This window comes from Arachis ipaensis, chromosome B1 (genome assembly GCF_059453495.1).
Source record: "Arachis ipaensis isolate K30076 ecotype BB chromosome B1, ASM5945349v1, whole genome shotgun sequence".
Taxonomy (NCBI): Eukaryota; Viridiplantae; Streptophyta; class Magnoliopsida; order Fabales; family Fabaceae; genus Arachis; species Arachis ipaensis.
Genome location: NC_142436.1, coordinates 25319667 through 25344447, shown reverse-complemented (window position 1 = coordinate 25344447; position 24781 = coordinate 25319667). Strand labels below are relative to the sequence as shown.

General features: G+C 37.7%; 1 non-coding gene across 1 annotated transcript; it reads right to left on the bottom strand.

Annotated features, from left to right (window-relative positions):
* Positions 1 to 13014: 13014 nt before the first annotated feature.
* Positions 13015 to 13122, bottom strand: LOC148576001 (small nucleolar RNA R71). Its single transcript, XR_015903462.1, has one exon. It is a non-coding gene; the product is annotated as a small nucleolar RNA R71 (small nucleolar RNA).
* Positions 13123 to 24781: the final 11659 nt, after the last annotated feature.

Sequence of the window (24781 nt, the reverse complement as noted above, 5' to 3'; positions counted from 1 at the left end):
GGTGAGGTATAAACTGCTAGCACTAATGGAAAATTGAGTTTTTTGCTTTCGTCTGTTTTGGCTCCATGACGACGAGCATGTGCGCCTCATATATGACATCCATAAAAGAATCATGGCGGAACAAGTGATGGAGCTTTTTGTAGAGAATCTATGGGAGAATCATGTCGGTTGATGTTCGCATCATGTGCATCTGCGCTCGCTATAATCGCCGAGTAATTTGATAATATGATTAGAAAAAGGTAAAAGTTAAAAAAAATATGAAGAAATAGATGAAATATCTATCCAAATGGTGTAACAACTCAAATTTTTAAAACTTCTATTATAAATTATTTATGGCCTATTTTATTAGTTTGAACTATTTATTTAAAAACTATTTTGTTAGATATCGTCAAATTGATTTTATGAGTATTGAAGTTTAAATTGACTAGGATTATCATATATAATCTTATTATAATGAACTATTTTATAATCGAATTAGAATTTCAGTAACAAATAGATAATAAGAATTATATGATTTAAATTAAGTAATTAATATTTTGCTAAATAACTTATTTTAAATTATTAATTATAAATATCTTGTAACTTATTTTATTGGAGCTTTTATTTTTTTAAAAAAAAAACTGTTTTATGCAAGGTTCTGAGAACCAGATCGATCATCGAACTGTTTTAGTCACTGATTTATTAGTCTAATCGGTCTAACCGTAGTTCAACCAAAAAAACTGTTTTAAAATAAAATAAAAAATAAATTATAAATAAACATCCTAAAATATAATTATAGTCTAATATAAATTTTAAAATATTTTCTAAATTTAAAACACTACATGGAATATCATCAACCAAAAATTAAAAAACAATAGCAACAACATAAGTGCATAACAATATCAGAGACAAGCAAAGTAGACGGTATGACTTGTTAATTTCAAACACATTAATTTCAGAAATTATTAATATCATAGTTGATCAATCAACATTCATCAGTCTCCAACAAATATTTCATCCTACAGTAGTTAAAAATTATCAGTAATAGATGAAATTTCCTCTGCTTGGTCATAGGAAGGTACCTTCCATAGGAGAAAAGAATATTCCTCTTCAACACTTCCTTTTGGATAATTGGAACATGGTGAAATTAGATACGAGTATTATGTTTAAGTGCTTCCCTGGTAGAATAACCAGCAAACAACCTTCTTTGGCATTCTGATTATTATCATCAAGAATTCACACTTTCACACTAAGGAAGCTCCAAATTCCAAATCCAACAAAGAAAGAGCAAAAATCACCAAGGAAACTCCAAATTCACAATTAATCACTTTAAACCAAAAATTAATAAATATATCAATTAAAATTCAAAAATAGCATACTCACTTTCTCAGAAATTAAAAAGAGCAGCAGTAGAATAACAAATCCATTTTTAATAACACAAAATCAACAATTTAATTTCAATCCACATTCAGAAGTTAGTAAATCACTAAATAGAGCATAAAAGCAAGACCCGAAGAAGTGAAAAATCATGTAATCCTGTAAGTGTAATACCCTAACTATCAAAATATCACGCTTTTCACTGCGCCACTCTGATAGCTCGGGTATTACGACGACTCTTAAAATATTTAATACTAAAATATGAGCCTGTTTAAAACTTAAACCAAATTTTTTAAAATATACATTCATACTTACAATACAAATTACAATACTTGCAAGGAATACATATATACACATATACATATTAATTTATAAGCATTTCATATCAAAATCATATCCCTCTTACAGAACTTGCAAAGTTAAAGGCGAGGGAAACATAAATACTAAAAGGATGCAAAATATCGACTAAACAAAAAGAAATAAGCTCTTCCGAACACCGTTGTCCATGACATGAAAAAGGAAAGACCTGTAGGGGAGTGAGAACATCGTCCTTGCTGGTTCTCACTATGGGGTTAGAGAATTACTATAATAGGATACGTGAAAATAAAATCGTTACAATAATTAATAACCGCCTTATGCATCTTTCAAAACCAAAGATTTAATATCAAATTTCTGAAATCCTTTCTGAAAGAGAAAACGGTCAATTCTTCAAAAATCCAAAAGCCTTTCGAAAAGTCTTTCCTAGACAGTATGAATGACCAAGTTGTTCCAAGCGTAGGTTCATTAAGTCTATGCTGAACCAGTTTAGTTTTTCATACTTTTCTAAACCAAACACGGCCTTCGGCCCATCTCATAATCAATCACGGCCCTAGGCCCAAACAATTCAATCCACAACCAATCCATCACAATCCACCTAATTTTCAATCACAAACATAAGTAAGGTACAAGCACAATCAAGCAGTTACTTCAAGTAGAGAAGTTAGCAATTAAACACAATTATTCACATAGACAAACCATATATACAATAGACACACCCAATCAATGTCACATAGATGCAAATGATGCATGCCTGTCCTACTGGTCATGAGCTCACGCGTCGGTTATGTTGCCAGACCTAACTCGGATAAACGGGATTAAACCACTATCCTTATCCGTAGCTTCTAAAAACAAGCGGGATTAAACCACCATCCTTGCTCGGAACACGCAAGCGGGATTAAACCACCGTCCTTGCCTCCACAGTAAGCGGGATTAAACCACAATCCTTACTGGGCACACAAAACAATATGCAAGCGGGATCACACCACCGTCCTTGCTAAACAATTTATCAATACATGAGCGAGATAAAACCACCATCCTCACTGCAGGCGGGATAAAATCACCATCCCTGCACAACGGTTTACGCACTGAGCAAGCGAGATTATACCACCATCCTTGCCAGGCAAGAAACCCTCATCATATTTTCAGTAATATCCACAATTAAGCAGGCTCAAATTCTTATTTCATCAATCATTCTTTACCTACTTACTTACAAATAATAAACGTATTAAAGAACCACTTTTTCTCAAATCAAATTCATTTCTCAACAAAGTCACTTTTTGCAACATCTTTCCAAAACTCCCAAACAACTTCAAAACTATGCCATATTCAAAATCTCTTCTAAACTACCCAAAATCGTTCATTTTCAAACCATTCGCTCAATCACTTTAAAATTAAAAGTTATTAATTAAAATCCACGGCAAGGTCTCAAGACTTTAGGTGAAAAACAACCGAACTCATTTCCATAAATTCAGTAAAGATTCTTAAAAGTCATTGTTTCCTTAATTTGAGTTATTCAAAAGAAGTGTCTAAACCAAATCAAAACCAAATCATGTGAATTTCAAACCAAGTTAAAATCCAAAACCAATTCTTTCAACCATTTCCAAAAACATCACAAAATGACATCATTCAATCAAAGTCCAATTTCTTGTAAATTCATTAAAGCTCCTCTGAATGAATTTCTTAAGTCCAATTCAAAACATAAACTTTTTTTATAGATAAAATCGACCTTAAGACATTACTTTTCTTAAGTGATTTAAAATTGTAAAGTAATTCTTTTTCTGAATAAATTGAACTCAAGACATGTTTTTCTCAATTAAATTAAATTCGAAAGATACTATTTTCTTAATAAATCAAATAATACGATTTCTCAAATTCAAACTTTCTAAATAACATTTCAAACAAAGTTTCAGATTTTATAGAAAATTCGGTAGCACCTCCCCTGAAACTTGGACTTTGTCACCCTTTCGGGGTCTGGTGCACGAAATCACAATCACACTTTTGCAATTCCGCACAACTAACCAGCAAGTGCACTGGGTCGTCCAAGTAATACTTTACGTGAGTAAGGGTCGATCCCACGGAGATTGTCGGCTTGAAGCAAGCTATGGCTATCTTGTGACTCTTAGTCAGGATATCAATAATAATTCTCAATTTTAATTGAAATGAGTAAAAGAACATGGATTAAATTAGGGGTGCACATGGGCCAGGTGAAGCCGGGTTTGATGTGACCCAGACCCGACCCAAAATATACACCGGGTCTATTTATTAGACCCGAACTCGGCCCTAGACCCGATGAAACCAATACACTTTCGGGCCACAATTATACCGGGTGAAAACCGGGCCGTCAACATTACATTACGTTGATACCTTCTTGTAAGTTAGCATGTAAAAATATCCAAATTTCCAATACTCCAACCATTATTTAACATGGTAAAATTCACTTAGAAAAATATAACAAGAACTAACCCTTCTTCAAAATTAAAGCATAACCACAATCAATACTAATATTGTCTAATAATACTAAATATTTAAATCAATACAAATAACACAATATTATGTATTAGTCTAAAGTCTTATGCATTCTAAACATAAAACATTAACTTATAGTCTTATAATGACTAATAACACAAAATATTAAGGTTTACAATACTTAAATTCCACATAAGAATAGTCATGATCCATCACTAATAACACAAAATATTAATTGTGTATGATGTCCGGGCCACCGGGTTGACTTCGGGTGACCCGAGCTATGGCCCAGATCCGACCCGAAAAAATGACCGGGTCTATTTTTGAGACCCTTACCCGGTCCTAAACCCGATGAAATCACACCAAATTAGCCCCTAAAGTGTTCGGGACCGGGCCGGACCTTCGGGCCGGACAGGGTCATGTGCACCCCTAGATTAAATAATACTTGTTATGCAGTAATGGAAAACAGGTTGAGGTTTTGGAGATGCTCTGTCTTCTGAATCTCTGCTTTCCTACTGTCTTCTTCTTCACGCACGCACAGCTCCTTCCATGCAAAGCTGTATGTTGGTGGATCACCGTTGTCAATGGCTACCATCCGTCCTCTCAGTGAAAATGGTCCAAATGCGCTGTCACCGCACGGCTAATCATCTGTCGATTCTCACTCATGTTGGAATAGGATCCATTGATCCTTTTGTGTTTGTCACTACGCCTAACACTCGCGAGTTTGAAGCTTGTCACAGTCATCCCATCCCAGATCCTACTCGGAATACCACAGACAATTTTTAGACTTTCCAGATCTCAAGAATAGCCGCCAATAATTCTAGCCTATACCACGAAGGTTCTAATCTTAGATTAGAAACCCAAGAGATATACACTCAAGCTATTGCAAATAGAACGGAGGTGGTTGTTAGGCACGCGTTCATAGGTGAGAATGATGATGAGTGTAACGGATCATCACATTCATCAGGTTGAAGTGCGAGTGAATATCTTAGAATAGAAACAAGCGTGATTGAATAGAAAACAGTAGTAATTGCATTAATCCATCGAAACACAGCAGAGCTCCTCACCCCCAACCATGGAGTTTAGAGACTCATGCCGTAGAAAATACAAGTTCTAATGTAAAATGTTATGAGGTACAAAATAAATCTCTAAAAGTAGTATTTATACTCAACTAGTAACCTAGGTTTACAGAAAATGAGTAAGCTAAGATGGATAGTGCAGAAATCCACTTATGGGGCCCACTTGGTGTGTGTTTGGGCTGAGCTCTGAAGCTTTCACGTGCATAGGCTATTCCTGGCGTTGAACTCCAGCTTTTGTGCCAGTTTGGGTGTTTAACTCCAGCTTTTATGCCAATTCTGGCGTTTAACGCCAGAAAAGGGTAGAAAGTTGGCGTTTAAACGCCAGTTTGCGTTATCAAAACTCGGGCCAAGTATGGACTATTATATATTGCTGGAAAGCCCAAGATGTCTACTTTCCAACGCAATTGAGATCGCGGAAATTTGGCTTTTGTAGCTCCAGAAAATCCATTTCGAGTGCAGGGAGGTCAGAATCCAACAGCATCTGCAGTCCTTTTTCAGCCTTTGAATCAGATTTTTGCTCAGGTCCCTCAATTTCAGCAAGAAAATATCTAAAATCATAGAAAAATACACAAACTCATAGTAAAGTCCAGAAATGTGTTTTTTCTTTAAAAACTAATAAAAATATAATAAAAAGTAACTAAAACATACTGAAAATTACCTAAAAATAATATCAAAAAGCGTATAAATTATCTGCTCATCACAACACCAAACTTAAATTGTTGCTTGTCCCCAAGCAATTAAAAACAAAGTAAGATAAAAAAAAGAGAATATACAATAAATTCCGAAAATATCTATGAAGATCAGTCTTAATTAGATGAGCGGGGCTCTTAGCTTTTTGCTTCGGAATAGTTTTGGCATCTCACTTTATCCTTTGAAGTTCAGAATGATTGGCCGTGACCCTAAGCATTTTGTTTTTCAGTATTACCACCGGATACATAAATGCCACAGACACATAACTGGGTGAACCTTTTTAGATTGTGACTCAGCTTTGCTAGAGTTCCCAATTAGAGGTGTCCAGAGCTCTTAAGCACACTCTTTTGCTTTGGACCACGACTTTAACCGCTCAGTCTCAAGCTTTTCACTTGATACCTTCACGCCACAAGCACATGGTTAGGGACAGCTTGGTTTAGCCGCTTAGGCCAGGATTTTATTCCTGTGGGCCCTCCTATCCATTAATACTCAAAGCCTTGGATCCTTTTTATTTTTCCCTTGCCTTTTGGTTTAAAGGGCTATTGGCTTTTTCTGCTTGCTTTTTCTTTTTCTTTTTTTTTTTTGCAATGTTCTTTTTTTTTTATGCAAGCTTTTCACTGCTTTTTCTTGCTTCAAGAATCAATTTTATGATTTTTCATATTATCAATAACATTTCTCCTTTTTCATTATTCTTTCAAGAGCCAACAAATTTAACATTCATAAACTTCACTATCAAAAATATGCACTGTTCAAGCATTCATTCAGAAAAACAAAAAGTATTGCCACAACATCAAAATAATTAAACTAATTTAAAATTTGAAATTCATGTACTTCTTTTTCTTTTTCAGAAAATAATTTTTTCATTTAAGAGAGGTGAAGGATTCATAGGACATTCATAGCTTTAAGGCATAGACACTAAGACACTAATGATCATGTAATAAAGACACAAACATAGGCAAATATAAAGCATAATTTTTGAAAAACAGAAAATAAAGAACAAGAAAATTAAAGAACGGGTCCACCTTAGTGATGGCGGCTTCTTCTTCCTCTTGAAGATCTTATGGAGTGCTTTAGCTCCTCTATGTCTCTTCCTTGCCTTTGTTGCTCCATATTGGAACTCAAATCTCCTAAGGAGGTGTTGATTTACTCCCAATAGTTGTGTGGAGGAAAATGCATCCCTTGAGGTATCTCAGAAATCTCTTGATGAAGGACTTCCTCATGCTCTTGTTGAGGTCCATAAGTGGGCTCTCTTATTTGCTCCATCCTTTTCTTAGTGATGGGCTTGTCCTCTTCAATAATGGTGTCTTCCTCTATGACAATTCCAGCTAAATTGCTTAGGTGACAAATGAGATGAGGGAAGGCTAACCTTGTCAGAGTGGAGGTTTTGTCAGCCACTTTGTAGAGTTCTAGAGATATGACCTCATAAACTTCTACTTCCTATCCGTTCATGATACTATGGATCATGATAGCCTGGTCTTAGATGCCATAAATGGTTATGGAAAAACAAAAAGCAACACTTTTACCACACCAAACTTAGAAGGGTTACTCGTCCTCGAGCAAAAGAAGAAAGAAAAGAGTAGAAGAAGAAGAAAATGGAGGAGATGGAGAGGTATGAGTGGTTCGGCCAAGGGGGAGGGTGTTATGGGAAGGTGTGAAGAACAGGGAGAGAGAGTTGAGGTAGGTGGGGATCCTGTGGGTCCACAGATCCTGAGGTGTCAAGGATTTCTCATCCCTGCACCATTTTGGCGTGTAAACGCCCCTTTGAGTGCCAATCCTGGCGTTAAACACCAGGTTGCTGCCCATTTCTGGTGTTTAACGCCAGCTTTTCTTTCCTTTCTGGCGTTAAACGCCAGCTTGATGCCCTTTTCTGGCGTTAAACGCCAGTCTGGTGCCCTTTTCTGGCGTTAAACACCCAGACAGGTGCTAGACTGGGCGTTTAACGCCCATTCTGCTACCTTTACTGGCGTTTAAACGCCAGTAAGCTCCTCCTCCAGGGTGTGCAGTTTTTAATCCTGTTTTTTATTTTGCTTTGATTTTTGCAGTTGTTTTTGTGACTTCACATGATCATCAACCTAAGAAAACATAAAAGAATAATAGAAAATAAAATAATATAATTAATTAACATTGGGTTGCCTCCCAACAAGTGCTTCTTTATTGTCTTTAGCTGGACCTTTACTGAGTTTTAGTCTAGTCTCAGTTTTGAGCATTCTTGCTCAACATTGCTTTCAAGATAATGTTTGACTCTCTGTCCATTAACAATGAATTTTTGTCAAATTCAATATCCTGAAGCTCTTCATATCCATATGGTGACACACTTGTAATCACATATGGTCCCCTCTACCGGGATTTTAATTTCCCAGGGAATAATTTGAGCCTAGAGTTGAACAGTAGAACTTTCTATCTTGGCTCAAAGACTCTGGATGACAGTTTCTTGTCATGCCACCTTTTTGCTTTCTCCTTGTAAATTGTTGCATTTTCGAAAGCATTGAGTCTGAATTCCTCTAGCTCTTTCAACTGGAGCAATCTTTTCTCTCCAGCTAACTTGGCATCAAGGTTTAGGAATCTGGTTGCCCAGTAGGCCTTGTGTTTCTGTTCCATTGGCAGGTGACAGGATTTTCCATACACAAGCTGGTATGGAGAGGTCCCTATAGGAGTTTTGAATGCAGTTCTGTATGCCCATAGAGCATCATCCAGACTCCTTGCCCAATCCTTTCTACGAGTACTTACAGTCCGTTCCAGGATTCTTTTTAGTTCTCTATTTGAGACTTCAGCCTGCCTATTTGTCTGTGGATGATACGGAGTTGCCACTTTGTAGTTAATTCCATATCGGATCAGAGCATAGTCAAGCGGTTTATTGTAGAAATGAGTCCCTCCATCACTAATGAGTATTTTAGGGACACCAAATCTGCTGAAGATATGCTTCTGGAGGAACTTCAGCACCGTCTTAGTGACATTAATGGGTGTGGCAATTGCCTCTACCCATTTGGATACATAGTCTACTGCCACCAGAATGTAAGTGTTTGAGTATGATGGTGGGAAAGGTGATGAGCGGATAATTTATACGCTTTTTGGCATTGTTTTTACATAGTTTTCAGTATGATTTAGTTAGTTTTTAGTATATTTTTATTAATTTTTAATTAAAATTCACATTTCTGGACTTTACTATGAGTTTGTGTGTTTTTCTGTGATTTCAAGTATTTTCTGGCTGAAATTGAGGGACTTGAGCAAAAATCGGATTCAGAGGTTGAAGAAGGACTACAGATGCTGTTGGATTCTGACCTCCCTGCACTCAAAGTGGATTTTCTGGAGCTACAGAATTTCAAATGGTGCGCTCTCAATTGCGTTGGAAAGTAGACATCCAGGGATTTTCAGCAATATATAATAGTCCATGCTTTGATTAAGGATAGACGACGTAAACTGGCGTTGAACGCGAGTTCCATGCTGTATTCTGGAGTTAAACGCCAGAAACAGGTTGCAAAGTGGAGTTAAACGCCAGAAATAGGTTACAAACTGGCGTTCAACTCCAAGAAAGACCTTTACATGTGTAAAGCTCAATGCTCAGCCCAAGCACATACCAAGTGGGCCCCGGAAATGGATTTCTGCATCAATTACTTATCTCTGTAAACCCTAGTAACTAGTTTTTATAAATAGGACTTTTTACTATTGAGTTTTCATCTTTAGTTTCATCTTTAGATCACGTTTGGGGGCTGGCCTCTCGGCCATGCCTGGACCTTCATCACTTATGTATTTTCAACGGTAGAGTTTCTACACACCATAGATTAAGGTGTGGAGCTCTGCTGTTCCTCAAAGATTAATGCAAAGTACTATTGTTTTTCTATTCAATTCAACTTATTCCGCTTCTAAGATATTCATTCGCACTTTAATATGATGGATGTGATGATCGTGACAGTCATCATCATTCTCAACTTATGAACGCGTGCCTGACAACCACTTCCGTTCTACTTTAGATTGAATGGATATCTCTTGGATATCTAATACAGGGGACCGAGTCCAAGTTATTAATGTCTTCGTGGTATAAGTTAGAACCCATGGATGGTCATTCCTGAGATCCGGAAAGTCTAAACCTTGTCTGTGGTATTCCGAGTAGGATCTGGGAAGGGATGGCTGTGACGAGCTTCAAACTCGCGAGTGCTGGGCGTAGTGACAGACGCAAAAGGATCAATGGATCCTATTCCAGTATGATCGAGAACCGACAGATGATTAGCCATGCAGTGACAGCGCATTGGACCATTTTCACTGAGAGGACGGGAAGTAGCCATTGACAACGGTGATGCCCAACATACAGCTTGCCATGGAAAGGAGTAGGAAGGATTGGATGAAGACAGCAGGAAAGCAGAGGTTCAGAGGGACGAAATCACCTCTATACGCTTATCTGAAATTCTCACCAATGAATTACATAAGTATCTCTATCCTATTTTAATTATCTTTTAGTACACTATAATCTCTTAGTACATTTGAATCCGCCTGACTGAGATTTACAAGGTGACCATAGCTTGCTTCAAGCCGACAATCTCCGTGGGATCGACCCTTACTCACGTAAGGTTTATTACTTGGACGACCCAGTGCACTTGCTGGTTAGTTGTACGAAGTTGTGAAACATATATAAGATCATGAACGTGCGTATTGAGTTTTTAGCGCCGTTACCAAGGAATGGAATGATCACGATTTCGCACACCAAGTTTTTGGCGCCGTTGCCGGGGATTGTTCGAGTTTGGACAACTGACGGTTCATCTTGTTGCTCAGATTAGGTAATTTTATTTTAATTTTAAGCTTTTTGTTTTTGTTCTTTTATTTTTGAAAATTTTTCAAAAAAAAATATTTTATTCTATGTTCTTCAGAATTTTTAAGAATGAATTCTAGTGTTTCATGATGATTTGTTGAATCCTGGCTGGTTGTAAAGCCATGTCTAAATTCTTTTGGACTGAGGCTTCAACTAATCACTTCAATGCATGTAATGCCCTGCTGAAGCTTGGCTGGCCATTGGCCATGTCTAGTGTTTTGGACCGGAGCTTTCAATGAAAGCTTGGCTGGCTAGTGAGCCATGTCTAATTCTTGGACTTGAACTTTAGACTAACAGTGCAAGATTCCTGGAATTCCTATTAAAAATTTTGAAATTCTTATTTTTCTTTTTCAAAATAATTTTCGAAAAACACAAAAATTTTATAAAATCATAAAACCAAAAATAATTTTGTATTTCTTGTTTAAGTCTAGAGTCAATTTTTAAGTTTGGTGTCAATTGTATCTTTTTAATTTTTCTTGAAAATTTTCGAAAAAAAAATTCATGCATTGCATTCTTCATGATCTTCAAGTTGTTTTTGATGAATCCTCTTGTTTGATCTTTAAAATTTCTTGTTTTGTGTCTTTTCTTGTTTTCCATATGCATTTTTAATTTGTTAGTGTCTCAACTTTAAAAATTTTTAAGTTTGGTGTCTTGCATGTTTTTCTTTTCTTAAAAATTTTCAAAAATAAGTTCTTGGTATTCAACTTGACATTCAAAGTGTTCTTGGTGTTCATCTTGACATTCATAGTGTTCTTGCATGCATCACATGTTTTGATCCAAAATTTTCATACATTGAGTCTTTTTGATGTTTTTCTCTTTCATCATTAAAAATTCAAAAATCAAAAAAATATCTTTCCCTTTTTCACTCATAAATTTTTGAAAATTTGAGTTGACTTTTTCAAAACTTTTTAAAATTTAGTTGCTTCTTATGAGTCAAATCAAATTTTCAATTTAAAAATCTTATCTTTTCAAAATCTTTTTCAAAAATCAAATCTTTTTCATTTTTCTTATTTATTTTCGAAAATTTTAAAAATATTTTTCAAAAATCTTTTTCTTAATTTTATCTCATAATTTTCGAAAATATTATCAACAATTAATGTTTTGATTCAAAAATTTCAAGTTTGTTACTTTCTTATTAAGAAAGATTCAAACTTTAATTTCTAGAATCATATCTTGTGATTACTTGTGAGTCAAGTCATTAATTTTGATTTTAAAATTCAAATCTTTTTCAAAACTAATTTTAATCATATCTTTCTATCATATCTTTTTAAATCATATCTTTTTCAAAAATTTGATTTTAAAATATCTTTTCTAACTTCTTATCTTCTTATCTTTTCAAAATTGATTTTCAAATCTTTTTCAACTAACTAATTGACTTTTTGTTTGTTTCTTATCTTTTTCAAAACCACCTAACTACTCTTCCCTCTCTAATTTTCGAAAATACCTCCCTCTTTTTCAAAAATTCTTTTTAATTAATTAATTGTTTTAAATTTAAATTTTAATTTTATTTCCCCTTTAATTTTCGAAAATCATCAACTCCTTTTCAAAAATTATTTTTGAAAACTTCTCTCTCTCATCTTCTTCTATTTATTTAATTACTTACTAACACTTCTCTTCATCTCATATCTCTGCTCCTATCCTCACCCTTGTGTTTGGATTATCCATTCTTCTTCACTCTTATTCCCTTTCTTCTTCTACTAACAATAAGGAACCTCTTTACTGTAACATAGAGGATTCCTCTTCTTTTCTTGTTCTCTTCTCTTTCATATGAACAGGAACAAGGAAAAGGGCATTCTTGTTGAAGCTGATCCAGAACCTGAAAGGACTCTGAAGATGAAACTAAGAGAAGCTAAATTGCAACAATCCAGAAACAACCTTACTGAAATTTTTGAACAAGAAAAGGAGATGGCAGCTGAACCTAACAACAATAATGCAAGGAGGATGCTTGGTGATTATACTACACCTACTTCCAAGTTTGATGGAAGAAGCATCTCAATCCCTACCAATGGAGCAAATAATTTTGAGCTGAAACCTCAATTAGTTGCTCTAATGCAACAGAACTGCAAATTTCATGGACTTCTATCAGAAGATCCCTATCAGTTTTTAACTAAATTCTTGTAGATCTGTGATACTGTTAAGACCAATGGGGTTGATCCCGAGGTCTACAGGCTTATGCTTTTCCCGTTTGCTGTAAGAGACAGAGCTAGAGTATGGTTGGACTCTCAACCTAAAGATAGCCTGAACTCTTGGGATAAGCTGGTCACGGCTTTCTTAGCCAAGTTCTTTCCTCATCAAAAGCTTAGTAAGCTTAGAGTGGATGTTCAAACCTTCAGACAGAAAGAAGGTGAATCCCTCTTTGAAGCTTGGGAGAGATATAAGCAACTGACCAAAAAGTGCCCTTCTGACACGCTTTCAGAATGGACCATTCTGGATATATTCTATGATGGTCTATCTGAGCTATCAAAGATGTCATTGGACCATTCTACAGGTGGATCCATTCACCTAAAGAAAACACCTGCAGAAGCTCAAGAACTCATTGACATGGTTGCTAATAACCAGTTCATGTACACTTCTGAGAGGAATCCTGTGAGTAATGGGACGCCTCAGAAGAAGGGAGTTCTTGAAATTGATACTCTAAATGCCATATTGGCTCAGAATAAAATATTGACTCAGCAAGTCAATATGATTTCTCAGAGTCTGAATGGAATGCAAGCTGCATCCAACAGTACTCAAGAGGCATCTTCTGAGGAAGAAGCTTATGATCCTGAGAACCCTGCAATAGCAGAGGTGAATTACATTGGTGAACCCTATGGAAACACCTATAATACCTCATGGAAAAATCATCCAAATCTCTCATGGAAGGATCAAAAGGCTCAACAAGGCTTTAATAATGGTGGAAGAAACAGGTTTAGCAATAGCAAGCCTTTTCCATCATCCACTCAGCAAAAGACAGAGAGTTCTGAGCAGACCCCATCTAGCTTGGAAAACATAGTCTCTGATCTATCTAAGGCCACTCTAAGTTTCATGAATGAAACAAGGTCCTCCATTAGAAATTTGGAAGCACAAGTGGGCCAGCTGAGTAAAAGGATCACTGAAACCCCTCCTAGTACTCTCCCAAGCAATACGGAAGAAAATCCTAAGAGAGAATGCAAAGCCATTGATTTAACCATCATGGCCGAACCTGCAAGGGAGGAGGAGAACGTGAATGAGGACTACCTTGTGTTTAAGGCCCAAGGCTATCCTTCTGTAACAATGGAGAGGAAGCATGAAAATCTTCTCTCAGTACAGAGTCAAACAAAGCCCCCACAATCAAACTCTAAGTATGGTGTTGGGAGGCCTCAGCCAAACTCTAAGTTTGGTGTTGGGAGTCTATAAAATTGACCTAATCACCTGTGTGGCTCCATGAGAGCCCACTGTCAAGCTATTGACATTAAAGAAGCGCTTGTTGGGAGGCAACCCAATGTTATTTAATCATTTTTATTTTATTTTCTCTTTGTTATTTCATGTTTTATTAGGTTGATGATCATGTGGAGTCACAAAAACTACTGAAAAATCAAAAACAGAATGAAAAACAGCATTGAAAACGGAACACCCTGGAGGAAGGGCTTACTGGCGTTTAAACGCCAGTAAGGAGCATCTGGCTGGCGTTTAACGCCAGAACAGAGCATGAAACTGGCGTTAAACGCCAGAAACAAGCAGCATTCTGGCGTTTAAACGCCAGGAATGCACCCCAAAGGAAAACTGGTGTTCAACGCCAGAAACATACTGCAGACTAGCGTTGAATGCCCAAAACAAGCATGGAAGTGGCGTTTAACGCCAGAAACATGCTGCAGTCTGGCGTTAAATGCCAGGATTGCCTACAGAGGGAGTTTACACGCCTAATTGGAGCAGGGATGTTAAGTCCTTGACCCCACTTGATCTGTGGACCCCACAGGATCCCCACCTACTTCTTCTCTCCTCTTCACACCTTTTTATAACTCTCTTCCCCAAATACCCCTCACCAATCAACTCAATCACTCTTTCCCATCACCTCTTCACCACTCACATCCATCCTCTCTTCCCCAAAAACCCTACCTACCTTTAAATTCAAAATAATTTCCCTCCCAAACCCAACCCTAAATGGCCGATCCCTAACACCTCCCCACTCCTATATAAACCCCTCATTCCTTCTTCATTTTCACACAACACAACCCTCTCTTCTTCCACTTGGCCGAAACCACTTCTCCCTCCATCTCCTCCATTCTCTTCTTCTTCTACTTCTTTCTCTTTTCTTTTGCTCGAGGACGAGCAACCATTTTAAGTTTGGTGTGGTAAAAGCATTGTTTTTTGTTTTTTCATAACCATTTATGGCACCTAAGGCCAGAGAAACCTCTAGAAAGAGGAAAGGAAAGGCAATTGCTTCCACCTCTGAGTCATCGGAGATGGAGAGATTCATCTCTAAGGTTCATCAAGACCACTTCTATGAAGTTGTGGCCAAGAAGAAAGTGATCCCTGAGGTTCCTTTCAAACTCAAAAAGAATGAGTATCCGGAGATCCAACTTGAAATCCAAAGAAGAGGTTGAGAAGTTCTAACCAACTCCATTCAACAAGTCGGGATTTTAATGGTTCAAGAGTTCTATGCAAACGCATGGGTTACTACAAACCATGATCAAAGTGTGAACCCGAACCCAAAGAATTGACTCACCATGGTTCGGAGGAAATACTTAGATTTCAGCCCAGAGAATGTGAGGCTGGCGTTCAACTTGCTAATGATGGAAGAGAACGCACGCCCCTACACTAGAAGAGTCAACTTTGATCAAAGGTTGGACCAAGTCCTCATGGACATATGTGTGGAAGGAGCTCAATGAAAAATTGACTCAAAAGGTAAGCCGGTTCAACTAAGAAGGCTTGACCTCAAACCAGTAGTTAGAGGATGGTTGGAGTTCATTCAACGCTCAATCATTCCTACTAGCAACCGGTCTGAAGTTACTATAGACCGGGCCATCATGATCCATAGTATCATGATTGGGGAGAAAGTGGAAGTTCATGAGATTATACCTCAAGAACTCTACAAGGTGGCTGACAAGACCTCCACTTTGGCAAGGTTAGCCTTTCCTCACTTCATTTGTCACCTCTGCAATTCGGCTGGAGTTGACATAGAGGGAGACATCCTCATTGAAGAGGATAAGCCCATCACTAAGAAAAATATGGAGCAAACAAGAGAGCATGGACCTCAACATGAGCATGAGAAAATTCCTCACCATGAAATCCCTGAGATGCCTCAAGGGATGCACTTTCCTCCACAAAAATATTGGGAACAAATCAACACTTCCCTAGGTGAATTAAGTTCCAACATGGGACAATTAAGGGTGGAACATCAAGAACACTCCATCATCCTCCATGAAATTAGAGAAGATCAAAGAGCTATGAGGGAGGAGCAAGAAAGACAAGGAAGAGACATAGAGGAGCTCAAAAGCACCATTGGTTCTTCAAGAAGAGGAAGGCGCCACCCTCACTAAGGTGGACTCATTCCTTAATCTCCTTGTTTATTTATTTTCCTGTTTTTCGATTTTTATGCTTTATGTCTGTTTATGTTTTTGTCTTCATGATCACTAGTATTTAAGTGTCTATGCCTTAAAGTCATGAATGTCCTAGGAATCCATCACCTCTCTTGAATGAAAAATGTTTTAATTACAAAAGAACAAGAAGTACATGGTTTCGAATTCATCCTTAAAACTAGTTTAATTATTTTGATGTGGTGACAATACTTTTTGTTTTCTGAATGAATGCTTGAACAGTACATATGTCTTTTGAATTTGATGTTTAAGAATGTTAAATATGTTGGCTCTTGAAAGAATGATGACAAGGAGACATGTTATTTGATAATCTGAAAAATCATAAAAATGATTCTTGAAGCAAGAAAAAGCAGTGAATACAAAGCTTGCAGAAAAAATGGCAAAAAAATAGAAAAAAAAAGCAAGCAGAAAAAGCCAAAAGCTCTTAAAACCAAGAGGCAAGAGCAAAAAGCCAGTAACCCTTAAAACCAAAAGGCAAGGGTAATAAAAAGGATCCAAGGCTTTGAGCATCAGTGGATATGGAGGGCCTAAAAGAATAAAATCCTGGCCTAAGCGGCTAAACCAAGCTGTCCCTAACCATGTGCTTGTGGCGTGAAGGTGTCAAGTGAAAACTTGAGACTGAGCGGTTAAAGTCAAGGTCCAAAGCAAAAGAAAGAGTGTGCTTAAGAACCCTGGACACCTCTAATTGGAAACTTTAGCAAAGCTGAGTCACAATCTGAAAAGGTTCACCCAGTTATGTGTCTGTGGCATTTATGTATCCGGTGGTAATACTGGAAAACAAAGTGCTTAGGGCCACGGCCAAGACTCATAAAGTAGCTGTGTTCAAGAATCAACATACTGAACTAGGAGAATCAATAACACTATCTGAATTCTAAGTTCCTATAGATGCCAATCATTCTGAACCTCAATGGATAAAGTGAGATGCCAAAACTATTCAAGAGGCAAAAAGCTACAAGTCCTGCTCATCTGATTAGAGCTAAGTTTCATTGATATTTTGAAATTTATAGTATATTCTCTTCTTTTTATCCTATTTGATTTTCAGTTGCTTGGGGACAAGCAACAATTTAAGTTTGGTGTTGTGATGAGTGGATAATTTATATGCTTTTTGGCATTGTTTTTACATAGTTTTCAGTATGATTTAGTTAGTTTTTAGTATATTTTTATTAGTTTTTAATTAAAATTCACATTTCTGGAATTTACTATGAGTTTGTGTATTTTTCTATGATTTCAGGTATTTTCTGGCTGAAATTGAGGCACTTGAGCAAAAATCGGATTCAGAGGTTGAAGAAGGACTACAGATGTTGTTGGATTCTGACCTCCCTGCACTCAAAGTGGATTTTCTGGAGCTACAAAACTCCAAATGGCACGCTCTCAATTGCGTTGGAAAGTAGACATCCAGGGATTTTCAGCAATATATAATAGTTCATGCTTTGATTAAGGATAGATGACGTAAACTGGTGTTGAACGCGAGTTCCATGCTGTATTCTGGAGTTAAACGCCAGAAACAGGTTGCAAAGTGGAGTTAAACGCCAGAAACAGGTTACAAACTGACGTTCAACTCCAAGAAAGACCTCTACACGTGTAAAGCTCAATGCTCAGCCCAAGCACACACCAAGTGGGCCCCGGAAGCGGATTTCTGCATCAATTACTTATCTCTGTAAACCCTAGTAACTAGTCTTTATAAATAGGACTTTTTACTATTGAGTTTTCATATTTAGTTTCATCTTTAGATCACGTTTGGGGGCTGGCCTCTCGGCCATGCCTGGACCTTCATCACTTATGTATTTTCAACGGTAGAGTTTCTACACACCATAGATTAAGGTGTGGAGCTCTGCTGTTCCTCAAAGATTAATGCAAAGTACTATTGTTTTTCTATTCAATTCAACTTATTCCGCTTCTAAGATATTCATTCGCACTTCAATATGATGGATGTGATGATCATGACAGTCATCATCATTCTCAACTTATGAATGCGTGCCTGACAACCACTTCCGTTCTACCTGAGATTGAATGGATATCTCTTGGATATCTAATACAGGGGACCGAGTCCGAGTTATTAGTGTCTTCGTGGTATAAATTAGAACCCATGGATGGCCATTCCTGAGATCCGAAAAGTCTAAACCTTGTCTGTGGTATTCCGAGTAGGATCTGGGAAGGGATGGCTGTGACGAGCTTCAAACTCGCGAGTACTGGGCGTAGTGACAGACGCAAAATGATCAATGGATCCTATTCCAGTATGATCGAGAACCGACAGATGATTAGCCATGCAGTGCAGCGCATTGGACCATTTTCATTGAGAGGATGGGAAGTAGCCATTGACAATGGTGATGCCCAACATACAGCTTGCCATGGAAAGGAGTAGGAAGGATTGGATGAAGACAGCAGGAAAGCAGAGGTTCAGAGGGATGAAAGCACCTCTATACGCTTATCTGAAATTCTCACCAATGAATTACATAAGTATCTCTATCCTATTTTAATTATCTTTTAGTACACTATAATCTCTTAGTACATTTGAATCCGCCTGACTGAGATTTACAAGGTGACCATAGCTTGCTTCAAGCCGACAATCTCCGTGGGATCGACCCTTACTCACATAAGGTTTATTACTTGGACGACCCAGTGCACTTGCTGGTTAGTTGTACGAAGTTGTGAAACAGATATAAGATCATGAACGTGCGTACTGAGTTTTTAGCGTCGTTACCAAGGAATGGAATGATCACGATTTCGCACACCAAAAGGTCCCATGAAGTCAATACCCCATACATCAAACAACTCAATCTCTAAGATCCCTTGCTGAGGCATGGCGTAACCATGAGGCAGATTACCAGCTCTCTGGCAACTGTCACAGTTACGTACAAACTCTCGGGAGTCTCTATAGAGGGTAGGCCAGTAGAAGCCACATTAGGGAACTTTTGTGGCTGTTCGCTCACCTCCGGAATGTCCTCCATATTGTGATCCATGGCAATACCATAGGATCTTCTGTGCCTCTTCTCTAGGCACGCATCTGCAGATCATTCTGTCTGCACATCTCTTAAAGAGATATGGTTCATCCCACAAGTAGTACTTTGCATCAAAAATTAATTTTTTCGTTTGCTATCTACTGTACTCTTTAGGTTTGAATCTCACAGCTTTATAGTTTGCAATATCTGCAAACTATGGTACTTCCTGAATGGCAAATAGTTGCTCATCCGGAAAGGTTTCAGAGATCTCAGTAGGAGGGAGGGACGCTCCTGCTACTGGTTCTATTCAGGACAAGTGATCAGCTACTTGGTTTTCTGTCCCTTTTCTGTCTCTTATTTCTATATCAAACTCTTGCAGAAGCAACACCCATCTTATGAGCCTGGGTTTTGAATCCTGCTTCGTGAGTAGATACTTAAGAGCAGCATGGTCAGTGTAGATAATCACTTTTGATCCTACTAAATAGGATCTAAACTTGTCAATGGCATAAACCACTGCAAGCAGCTCTTTTTCTGTGGTTGTGTAATTTTTCTGTGCGTCATTTAGTACACGACTGGCATAGTATATGACGTGCAGAAGCTTGTTATGCCTTTGTCCCAATACTGCACCAATAGCATGGTCATTGGCATCACACATTAATTCGAATGGTAATGTCCAGTCTGGTACATAAATGACAGGTGTTGTGACCAACTTAGCCTTCAGAGTCTCAAAGGCCAGCAAACACTCTGTGTCAAAGACAAATGGTGTATCAGCAGCTAGCAGATTACTCAGAGGTTTTGCGATTTTTGAAAAATCCTTTATAAACCTCCTGTAGAATCCTGCATGTCCCAGAAAGCTTCTGATTGCCTTAACATTGGTGGGAGGTGGTAATTTTTCAATTACCTCTACCTTAGCTTGATCCACTTCTATTCCTTTGTTCGAAATTTTATGCCCAAGGACAATTCCTTCAGTCATCATAAAGAGACATTTTTCCCAGTTTAAAACCAGGTTAGTCTCTTGGCACCTTTTCAGAACAAGTGCTAGATGATCAAGACAGAAGATGAATGAGTCTCCAAATACTGAGAAGTCATCCATGAAGACTTCCATAAATTTTTCCACCATATCAGAGAAAATAGAGAGCATGCATCTCTGAAAGGTTGCAGGTGCATCGCACAGACCAAAAGGCATCCTTCTATAGGCAAATACTCCAGATGGACATGTGAATGCTATTTTCTCTTGATCCTGAGGATCTACTGCAATTTGGTTATAACCTGAATAGCCATCCAAAAAGCAGTAATAATCATGACCTGCTAGTCTTTCTAGTATCTGGTCTATGAATGGTAAAGGAAAATGATCCTTTCTGGTGGCTGTATTGAGCCTTCTGTAGTCAATACACATACGCCACCCTGTAACCGTTCTTGTAGGAATCAGTTCATTCTTTTCATTGTGAATCACTGTCATGCCTCCCTTTTTGGGTACAACTTAGACAGGGCTTACCCAGGGGCTATCAGAAATAGGATAAATAATCCCAGCCTCTAGTAATTTAGTGACCTCTTTCTGTACCACTTCCTTCATGGCTGGATTCAGCCGCCTTTGTGGTTAGACCACTGGCTTAGAATCATCCTCTAATAGGATCTTGTGCATGCATCTGGCTGGGCTGATTCCCTTAAGATCACTTATGGACCACCCAAGAGCTGTCTTGTGTGTCCTTAGCACCTGAAGTAGTGCTTTCTCTTCCTGTGGCTCTAGGGCAGAGCTTATGATCACAGGAAAAGTGCAATCCTCTCCCAGAAATGCATATTTCAGGGACGGTGGTAGTGGTTTGAGCTCGGGTTTAGGAGGCTTATCCTCTTCCTGACGAATTTTCAGAGACTTTTCTATTTCCTCTGGTTCCTCCAGATCAGGCTAAGCATCTTTAAAGATGTCCTCTAGCTCTGATTCGAGACTCTCAGTCATATTGATCTCTTCCACCAAGGAGGCAATAATATCAACGCTCATGCAGTCATTTAATGTGTCTGGATGTTGCATAGCTTTGACAGCATTTAACTTGAACTCGTCCTCATTGACTCTCAGGGTCACTTCCCCTTTTTGGACATCAATGAGAGTTCGTCCAGTTGCTAGGAAGGGTCTTCCTAGAATAAGGGTTGCACTCTTGTGCTCCTCCATTTCCAGCACTACAAAGTCTGTGGGAAAGACAAATGGCCTAACCTTGACAATCATGTAGCAGGGATTAGATTGATACTTGCCCCAAGGTCACATAGGGCTGTCTTGGTACAAGTACCCTCTAATGTGCATGGTATCATAAAGCTTCCGGGATCCTTAAGCTTTTCTGGTAAGCTTGTTAGAATGACTGCACTGCATTCTTCAGTGAGAAAAACTTTTTCAGTTTCTCTCCAGTCCTTCTTATGACTTAATATCTCTTTCATGAACTTAGCATAAGAGGGTATTTGCTCAAGTGCCTCTGCAAACAGGATCTTTATTTCAAGAGTCCTGAGATAGTCTGCGAAGCGGGCAAATTGTTTATCATGTTCTGCTTGGCGGAGTTTCTGATGATAAGGCATCTTGGCTTTGTATTCCTCAACCTTAGTTGCTGCAGGTTTATTTCCTACAGAGGCAGATTGAGAAGCCTTCTTAGGAGGGTTACAATCAGCACTTGCAGGTGTCTGATCCCTCATTGGCGTTTGAACGCCAGGATTAGGGGTTAGATTGGCGTTTAACGCCAATTTTCCACCCTTTTTTGGCGTTAGAACGCCAGAACTGGGCATGAAATGGGCATTTAACGCCATTTTTTCACCCTTTTCTGGCGTTTGAACGCCAGAAGTGGGCATCCACTGGGCGTTTAACGCCAATTTTTCACCCTTTTCTGGTGTTTGAACGCCAGAATTATTCCTCTCTGGGCTCTTACTGTCCTCAAAGGGATTTTGGGCAGTGGTTTGGTCATCCTCTATCAGTTGTTCTTTTCTTGGCTTTTTGCTACCTTGAGCTGAATTATTCAATGTCTTCCCACTCCTTAGTTGAACAGCTTGGCATTCTTCTGTTATCTGTTTAGATAGCTGTTGTCTTGTCTGATTCAATTGTGCTTCCATATTTTTGTTAGCATTTTTAGTGTCTTGGAGCATCTCCTTGAATTCTACGAACTGTTTTGTTATAATAAGCAATTGCTGATTGAGTTCAGCAAGTTGTTCTTGAGGACTAAGTTCAGTGGATACTGCTTTAGCCTCTTCTTTTAGGGAGGACTCACTACTTAAGTACAGATGCTGATTTCTAGCAACTGTATCAATGAGCTCTTGAGCCTCTTCAATTGTCTTTCTCATGTGTATATATCCACCAGCTAAGTGATCTAGAGATATTTGAGCTTTTTCTGTAAGCCCATAGTAAAAGATGTCTAACTGCACCCACTCTGAAAACATTTCAGAGGGGCATTTCCTTAGCATCCCTATGTACCTCTCCCAGGCATTGTAAAGAGATTCATTATCCTCTTGTTTAAAGCCTTGGATGTCCAGCCTTAGCTGTGTCATCCTTTTTGGAGGGTAATATTGATTCAGAAATTTGTCTGATAACTGTTTCCATGTTCTTATGCTTGTTGTGGGTTAGTTATTTAACCACCTCTTAGCTTGATCTTTTACAGCAAATGAAAACAGTAATAATCTGTAGACATCCTGATCCACTTCTTTATCACGTACTGTGTCAGGAATTTGTAAAAATTGTGCCAGAAACTCAGTAGGTTCTTCCTGTGGAAGACTGGAATACTGACAATTTTGCTGCACCATGATAATGAGCTGAGGATTTAGCTCAAAATTGCTTGCTCTGATGGGGGGTATACAGATACTACTCCCGTATGCAGCAGTAATGGGGTTAGCATATGACCCCAGAGTCCTTCTGGACTATTCATTTCCACTTAGGTCCATGATGGAGAAAAGGAAATTGATGTGAATTGTAAATAAAATATATTTTTATTTTTATTTTTATTTTATTTAATTAAAACTAAACCGAGTAAATAAAAAAAAGATAAAATAAAATTATTAGAAATTAAAATATAAATTTCGAAAACTAAAATAATTACTTAATTAAGAAGATTTGAAAAACTTTGGATAGGATTTTTGAAAAGGATTTTGAATTTTGAAATTTCAAAATTAAGATAAGATAGAATAAAAATTTTCTAAAATAAAAATCTGAATTTTTAAATGAAATTTTCAAAAATTCACTTAAATAATATGAAAGATATTTTTAATTTAATGAGGAAAGAGAAAAATAATGAAATGACACCAAATTTAGAATTTTTAGATCAAAACAAAGAAAACAAACAGGAAAACTTTGAATATCAAAATGAACACTGAGAGCAACCTTTGAAAAATTTTTAAGAAAACAAAAACACAAAGGACACCAAACTTAAAAATTTTTATACTCTGAGCACTAATGATTCGAAAAAAATGAAAGAAAAATAAAATTATGCAATTGACACCAAACTTAAATATGAAATTAAACTCAAACAGAAGAATAAATTATGAAGTTATTGGTTTTGAAGATTTTCGAATATAATTAAGAAAAATAAAATAAGGATTTTAAAATTTTAACCAAAAAATAATAATAGAAGACTCTAAACCAAAAAGAAAATTTTTTCCTAATCTAAGCAACAAAATAAACCGTCAGTTGTCCAAACTCGAACAATCCCCGGCAATGGTGCCAAAAACTTGGTGCACGAAATCACAATCACACTTTTGCAATTTCGCACAACTAACCAGCAAGTGCACTGGGTCGTCCAAGTAATACCTTACGTGAGTAAGAATCGATCCCACGGAGATTGTCGGCTTGAAGCAAGCTATGGTTATCTTGTAACTCTTAGTCAGGATATCAATAATAATTCTCAGTTTTAATTGAAATGAGTAAAATAACATGGATTAAATAATACTTGTTATGCAGTAATGGAAAACAGGTTGAGGTTTTGGAGATGCTCTGTCTTCTGAATCTCTGCTTTCCTACTATCTTCTTCTTCACGCACGCAAGGCTCCTTCCATGGCAAGCTGTATGTTGGTGGATCACCGTTGTCAATGGCTACCATCCATCCTCTCAGTGAAAATGGTCCAAATACACTGTCACCGCACGGCTAATCATCTGTCGGTTCTCACTCATGTTAGAATAGGATCCATTGATCCTTTTGCGTCTGTCACTACGCCCAACACTCACGAGTTTGAAGCTCGTCACAGTCAACCCATCCCAGATCCTACTCGGAATACCACAAACAAGGTTTAGACTTTTCGGATCTCAAGAATAGCTGCCAATAATTCTAGCCTATACCACGAAGGTTCTAATCTTAGATTAGAAACCCAAGAGATATACACTCAAGCTATTACAGATAGAATGGAGGTGGTTGTCAGGCACGCGTTCATAGGTGAGAATGATGATGAGTGTCACGGATCATCACATTCATCAAGTTGAAGTGCGAGTGAATATCTTAGAATAGAAACAAGCGTGATTGAATGGAAAACAGTAGTAATTGCATTAATCCATCGAAACACATTAGAGCTCCTCACCCCCAACCATGGAGTTTAGAGACTCATGCCATAGAAAATACAAGTTCT